Here is an 8,284-nt window from a genome sequence, read left to right on the forward strand (position 1 = left end):
CCCCTTTTTAACGAGTGGTAAACGATCGTTAATCACAATTCCGTGTGGACAAAACGACAGAAGCAGGGTCTGCACGAAGTTTGATTAAGCGTGACGATTCGCCGATGACAGTTCGATAATTTTATACCAGTTCGCGTAATTGCCAGCAACAAGTCGGAGGAGACTTAATGACGCGTTTAGCCCGTATAGAATACCGTGGAATTAATTGGACCGTGCGTTAACGTTCAATCCATAGAAAATTAATTAGCCGCTCCTCGCCAATTCTGAATACGTCACCGAGACACCGAAGAATGATAATTAGTTGGAAAGATATTTAATTAACTTCTTTAAAGAATTTCCTTAAAAACTTTTTTTTTAATAAAACAAGCTACATATAAATTTATAGCTAACCCAGAAGTCTATTCGTTTTATTTTCTATTTGGGAGATAACATTTTCTGATCAGACTTTCGTGTAGAATAGAAAAATACGCGTCTATTCGCTTGTAAGGAACCTCGCAAATTCTGATAGAAGACGAGAAAAAGAGGGGAACACACATCCCGTTGGAACACAACAAACGCAATAATTTAAGATCGTAAAAGGCCATCCATTACGGGATTTTCGCCTCCAAGAGCTTGTCCGGAACGTAGTCGGGCCCTATTTAGACACTTCCATTCAAGACCGTGGACGTATACAACGTTAGCAGTCTCATTGAAAATGCCCGCGATGTAAGAGCCATCACCATCTTTTCTCAATTGAAATAAAATTTACCACACGTACATAAAAAAAATCCTTTTTTTTTACCGTGTGTATTCAATTAAATTTAGGACAAACTTTGAGTCTTACATTTAGAACAACATATTTTGTTGTCATTAAATATTATATATAAAACAATCTTTCAGTCTTTGTGTAATCTTTAGTATATATAGGTATAGCTACTTTATTCTGAAAAGATCCTAGCAGCTAAGTTTTAATACATATGTTTATACTTCCACAATCATAACTTAACTAATAACGCAGTTTTATATGAAAATGTAGAATGTAATTTTCTTTCTGTTCACAAATTGGTTGATTAAAAACTTTTAAAGTTCATAGGTAAGAATTTTATTGCATTCAATAGTTATTACAAAATCTATTGCAATAAAAAAATCAGATGTACAGCGAAGCTTGCAAAATGTTCAACGATTACAATGCAATTCTATTGAAATTTAAAGGTTTAATATTTCATTAAATAATCTCATTTTTTTATAATCTTTTTTATTTAAGTGTTTGTTTATATAAAAAAGTTTCGATTTTCGTTCAGGTTAAGTTTACATGGATCCATAGGTGTCTACAAAATTCTTAGATATAAATTACTTTACACTTGAAAGAACGAAACTTCGTGCAAGTTCAAAGCCAACAATGCATATTCTTGCTGTAACGTTCCCACAGAATCTCCGAAACTTGCTACGCCGTCAAGATGATTGATAGATGATATCCTTCTTTTCGAAAACTCGTATAGTTTCATCGCCATCGATGCGGATACGTTCTTTTGGTGGTGAATTCCCACATATCTATCGAACTATCATTGTTCTTTGGAAGTAAAACTTTCCTGGATGTCCTTTTTTTTGTTTTCGATCTTTTAAGGCTAAAATATTCATCCTTTCGGTACATAAATCACTGTGACCAATGAAATAATCACGACTCGCTGAGAGCGAATAACGTTGAAAGCGAGTAGTATAAGTGATGTTTATAAAAAATAAGAAATTATATATAGCGTATTAAATTTGCTTTAAAATGTTCTTTATTTCATGATGATATCTTAATTCGTTCTTGAGATACGATTTTTTTAAAATTTGTATTTCATGACACAAAAATAAGGGATGATGCATAATCCAACGTCTTGGCTACTTCGTTTTAATAATTTTTTGGGCGCCTGATTCTTTTGCAGGAAGTGTTAAACATTGAAATTCGATTAGTGTGTTTTATTTTAGTAAAATGGCGTAAGTTTTATTTGAAATGTTTCGAGAAAACGAATAATTTTTTTATTGAAAGGTTGAGTTTTAAAACCAAAAAACGATTTAAAACCGCTTCGGCTCGTCGTCTTTACATTTTTTGTTTATTCACCTCCAGTATTCCTTCTTCACGCAATAAATTAAAGAGGGGATGTTTGGAAATAACGCATTTTAGTTGATATGCGGGAGTTTAAGGGTGATGAAGTAGTTTAGAAAAATAAAACTTATTACATGAATTAAGTGATAAATAGTGCTATATTTATGCTAAGTGTTAGGTGATATTAGTGATGTGATATAGTTGAGATGATCGGATTGCTATTTTATGGATGTTAAACGGTATCGTATTAATTTATCTTTTAAGATTCGTAACGTTATAAATTTAAAAAATTACATTAGAGATAAATTTATTTAAATAAATACTTTAAACTATTTATATGAGTGAATATTCGTTAAAACTGATCATTATCATTTTAATTTTGAGAACAATACGAATAATTTTGATGATCGTAATGGTGACGAAAACGTTTATATGTATTTTATTTATCAAGATTAATAAAAAATTTTTTCTTATTGATACACTTATTAGAACAATTTTTATTTATGTATCAATAATTATTATACCAAGAGTATTATTATAAGAGAATCTATGTATTTAAAAAAGACATTTCCGTTAGGTGAAATTTTGTTTACTGATATTGTTGATATTTGATTATCAAAATCGACGTTTCATCACGTTTGATAGTACCTGTCAAGATGAAGTATGTATTTACTACAAGTTATTGAAAAGGGATAACGCCCAGGTAATATTCACCAATCAACTGCTTAACCAAAGGTTACAATAACATATAATATCTAAAATCTAACTTATAGGTTAGATTAATAAGATAATCCTAAATTATGATTTTATTTGAATTAAAAAATCCTTTCACGCTATATCTTTTCGTATCATCGACGAATATCGAAGCTAATAGGAATAATAAAAAACCTACAATTGAGTGATTTATTTATTTATTTGTTGTAAATTTTCCATTAATGGTGAATAAATAAAACATCAATAACCGACCGCGAAAATGTACAACGCTTTAGTGATTGATTGAGGCCACGCTCTGCATTGATAAGCCAATTATCAGGCAATTTTTGCTGTCGTACATTCATTTATACATGTATAATTGAAACGCCACCGATGCCAATTTCAAGCCCTGAATTTCATTAAACATATAACCAGAAATTCACGATATATAATATCAACGATATTAATGTATATACAGAAATGTCAATTGTAACCATTATAATACTACAATTGTATGAATTATTATGTAGGATTTTCTTTATTTAGTTGACACAACAAACCTCCATTTCCAATATACATACAGTTTAGCGTAAAACCTATTTTGTCAAAGTTTGCGTTTCATCCAAAGGGTGAATATGTTTTTGCTTTGTTATGTTTTGTGATTTAGGACTGAAACAAGCATTAGAAAATGCAGTTGGAGATGGAAAGTAGAGAAACGCTTTCAGAGTATCCAGCCAACATAGGTAATCTTTTATTTCCTATCGTCAGTTAGGAGCCAAAAACTATCAGTACAAAAAGTCTTATTATGAATGTAATGTTCGTCTCACCAGTCACAACTAAAACTGCCCAAACACCCAAATTGTAGATCGAACAACAATTGTGGCAATGATAAGATAAGAAGCAAACTCTAAACAGTGATAGGCATGAAGTTGAGTAGAAATCAGCGTTGCGTGGGCATGTGATTTATACATTATGGCATCAACAATTTCGATATCTAGCATTATTAGGAGGTCTGCCATAGTTATATGGAAAAAGAACTTTGATCTGAATGTTTGCCACAAATTGTCAAGAGTGTGATTAAGTCACATTCGCTTGCCTTCTTTTCCTCTTCGTTTTTTTCATCTTCCACTATCGCCTTTAACTCATAAGCTTAGTTTGGGCTTTAGTGCCCAAAGTGTAAACTAGCTTCTAGTAAATCCTCGATAAAATGTGACACCACAATTAATTTAAGGATTGTTTTTTAGATATGTAAGTATAGGATAGTATTTGTAGGCACATAATTGAATATTTGCTCTAATAAGCTTTTAGGTCATCAATCGATCGATGTGTTTGAAAGCATAATCAAATTGTTGATATGGCTCGACATCCATTATTTTATACACGATTTCGAAAACAAAATTGATATTGACAGGTACGGTGACCCAGGTTCAATAATCGCCTTTCCATCGATGAATTATTCAGAATGCTGCAACTTTTCGGTTATGTGATGATTTAGCATGTAGATGGAATTCCATATCTGTATACTTTAAAAATGCCAATTATAATTTTGTAAAATGGTAATCCACACTTTGTATTGTATCGATCTGTTATGAAACGGTCACAAAGTCAAACATTTGTTGAAACTATTTTATGTAAAATGTAGAAATTCAAAAATTTTTCGTTTTGCAGTTGAGAGAAATTATGTGGAAATTTGAAAAATTAAATTCACAACGAATATAATTGCCTTATGACATGTTCAATTTTAAAATATATTGCAGCAACGGCCTCGCACAGCTTGCTTCACTAAATTTATTATTTATGTATTATTAATACGTGCACTGTATAATTTTTGTAACGAATATTAAAGATAATTACTATAATTTGTTATAACAACAAATGCAACTAATTTAATTAATTAAAAAAGTCTTGTTTAATTATTCAATTTCAATTTTAATTTTTTATCATTGTTAACCGATTTCAACTAATTTAATAACATTTGGTTTTGTTTAGAAGAAAGTTTGTTGAATTCTTCATTGCAAGAATATCGATCTATATTTTTTTCGCACGTCATTTCATCATAACCTTAATCCTAATTGAATGCGTAAAATATCTCACGAGATAAAAAAAATGTAAATATCTCTTCCCTCAAAGTACCCAACGTAGCTTATTACGAATTGAAAAATGGTGGAGGCGCAAGCGATATTTCATTTTAAAATATTGAACGCTTAAATTAAACTTTTTTACAGAAAAAAAATACGCTCGGTTAGTTCGGTAAATAAAGGTAATTTCAAAAACTAGTATTTTATAAAATAAGGATTAAAAAAAATAGTTGTTTGCTGCCTTTAAAAAAAAATGATCCTCAATCGTTTTTTGCGCGAACAAATATACAAATTTGAAGGCCGGTTAAATATTACCATTATTTGTTTTGTATGCACGGTTCAATGAATCGGTTTTACAAATATACTTGCAATGAAAAAAGGTTTGTTTCAAAACATCCAACGTTTATCTTTAAGATTTAAACAGCGACAATAAAAACTTTGGCTATATATCACTTTATTTTTCCTTTTCAAGAAAACGTTACCTATTTGCTAACGCGATCCTAAACGTTCAATAGTACAAATACGTGCAGAAAGTTCGGATGCAAATCCTGCGACACCTGCTCACGTTTCTGCATATTCAGCGGCAGAAACGGCAACAAGAAATCCACATCCTGAAAAGCGTAAAACGTTGTCGTATCGGTTACGAAGCTTCTAGGACGCAGATGGCTCCAGCATTGCTACTGTATTCGTACCCGCATTTCCACTATTTGTTCTGACCATTACGATATCTGTTCTCTATTTTCGCGGAAGGGAAAAACGCCCGGCTGTCTCCGCAACCGTTTATTTATTGTCTGTCGATCTGTATCTATACAGGAAATTCTATTTGATTAACTGTTTGATTCTATTGCAACTGTGAGAACGGTGCATTTAGTTACTATGTTTATTATGTTAAATCTTTAATCAATTCTGTATAAAGAGTGAATCGTCATTTTTTTGTGAAAATGTGAAATAACATATTCAAAGAGTTTAATGTTAAAAATTGTGCATTAAAATTTAAATATCGTTTAAAATTGGCTGTCAAAATGGGAGGGCGAGGCAACTAGTTTAGATTGAAAAGTTATTGACTTTCTAATAGTGTTTGGAATCGTTTTAAAATGCTTATTTTCGGTAACAAAGTCAACATATTTTTAAGATTTACTTTCGATCGATAAATTCGCTGCTATTATAAACTTTATTTTTAAGTAAGTCTTATAGAAGCTGATGATGTGCTTCTTGTGGACTTTTGGTGTGGTACTAAATATGATTTACGTAGTAATAGCTCGCCTTTTTTTGATCAGTTATTCAAGAGATCAACTGATCTCTGGAAATGATTTCTCCACAAAATCTGCCTTCATTTCTATTTATTCAATGATCAAATTGATGAAGTCGATGCTGTGCCTGCTAAAATTTTGCCAAATGTGAAAGTCTCTTCGAAGATTGAATATTCTGGGGTGTGCAAAAGTGTATTTGCTTCCAAGTCTAGGGTTGGAAAACTAAGCTTGCATACTGATGAGTTAAAGTCAGCCCTGTTTTGCTTGTGAACTCATCACAAATAACTGTCACCAGCACAACCAACTATACTTGTGGTTGCGAGTTGGTGCGCGCTAAGAGTTAATAATAAGTATTAATCGGGGTTTTACATGGTATGAAGTAAGTACATAGACAGTGAGAAGAGCACTCACTGAGAGCAGTTGGTGTGAAGTTGTGACGTTGCAAGATTTAATTCAAGGTTTGAGGTTCGATGAAAAATAAATTTATATTGGGTACATAATTAAAAATAAAGGCTTGGATATTTGAATGAACTTGGATTTATATAAGAATGGAAAGCTGGTCTTTGAAACATTGACCACAAATTTGAAGTTTTAGAATTTTCTCAAAATCTCAGGATTGTGATTTCAGAATTCGCAGCAACTTTTGGTAACCAATTTGATGCATATCTTCTGTTATGGCAAATACCATATATAGATCTCCAGTTACTTTTCCAAGTTCTATCATTCACTCAAAGATTTAAGTTATCACTAAGTGTCTTTCATCTAGGCGAGTGCAGAACTCACGTTTATGATTAAAAGATGTCAGAACTCAGAATTAATTAATCAGATGTATGTTATCACAAAATATATGCGTTATGTCAAGATCTAGTAGATTGCTTCTCAAGAAACCTGCTAAAAATTAAGCTTCAACAGTTCTATTCAATTACCGAACAATTTTTTTAATTCAATTTAAAAATTGTAAACCGTGTTATTGGATAAAAGCTATATGAATAAAAGATTTTAGATAAAGGTTTGATCAACATTATAATTATTTACTTATAATTGTTTATACTTTGTACTTCTTATAACCTTCTATGTAAAAAAAATGAATAGTGCGTAATTGAAATGGGAGTGATTATATCTCGTGTGATTTGCGATAAATGTTGTTGAAAGGCCGTCGATACAACCTGTAAATCCGCGAAGTTAGCGGAAAACTCCGATGGAAATGGTGTAACAATGTCAAGTGAAGATTTATTGATGGTTTTGTATTACATTGGGTCGGGCTTAAATGTCGTACAGCTTAGATTGAATCTAAATTACATTTCTTTGTTATTGAAACGTCTACTTACCGATTGATTAAATAGAATAAAAAAGAAATTAGTAATGTCACGGTCGAAATGAAATTATTGATTTACCTTGATATTTCTATTATAAAATTTATTTAAATTTAATTTGTACTTGAAGACAATGTAAGCAACGTTGGGTTGGAGATGACTCAACCAAGAAGGGTAATTCTTGATTGTGAATGAGAACAAAGAAGTAAAGTTGCCTTACCACCATCCTGTTTCTAGATTTTTTTGTTTTATTACGTCTTGAACATCTGGCGCGTTGTTGGTTCGAGATATACTTTTGTATGCGTTCGGCATGGTCAAATAGCGGAGGCGCTCGCGTATATGAATTTTTAAGACACCATTAACATTTCGAATCGGCAATTACGGACGCATACTCGGATCGCCGAAGGCGCAGGATGCATAAACCATGGTGCAGCCTTGACGCATTGACGACGTCGACGATGGAAGACCGATCGGCGAACGAACCGACAAGAGCTGCTAGCTGCTGCTGCTGGACTTCCGACCGTGAGTGATCGCCAATTGTTTCCATCGTCCATTAACGTGCCCTGAAACGCTCCCTTCGGTGCCTGATGCGCTTTTTGCCTTCCGTTGCAGAAACGCGCAGGAATTCTCGCTGCCAAACCCTAATGAATGAAAGGCCTCTATGAATGGGATCCTCCTCTACAGACTTGTTCCCGTTTCGATGGGCATCGTCGCTCTCCATCTCGTTTTTGTTTTTTTTAGCATTTGCCGTTTACCAACTAGTGTAAACGGAAATAGATTTTTTTACATTACTCGAAATTACTTTGTTTTCTGCTATTATCTAGTATGAACATATTTCGTTTAATTTCATAATATAATGTGATGAAATATCTTGTTATATTC

This window comes from Onthophagus taurus, chromosome 2 (genome assembly GCF_036711975.1).
Source record: "Onthophagus taurus isolate NC chromosome 2, IU_Otau_3.0, whole genome shotgun sequence".
NCBI lineage: Eukaryota > Metazoa > Arthropoda > Insecta > Coleoptera > Scarabaeidae > Onthophagus > Onthophagus taurus.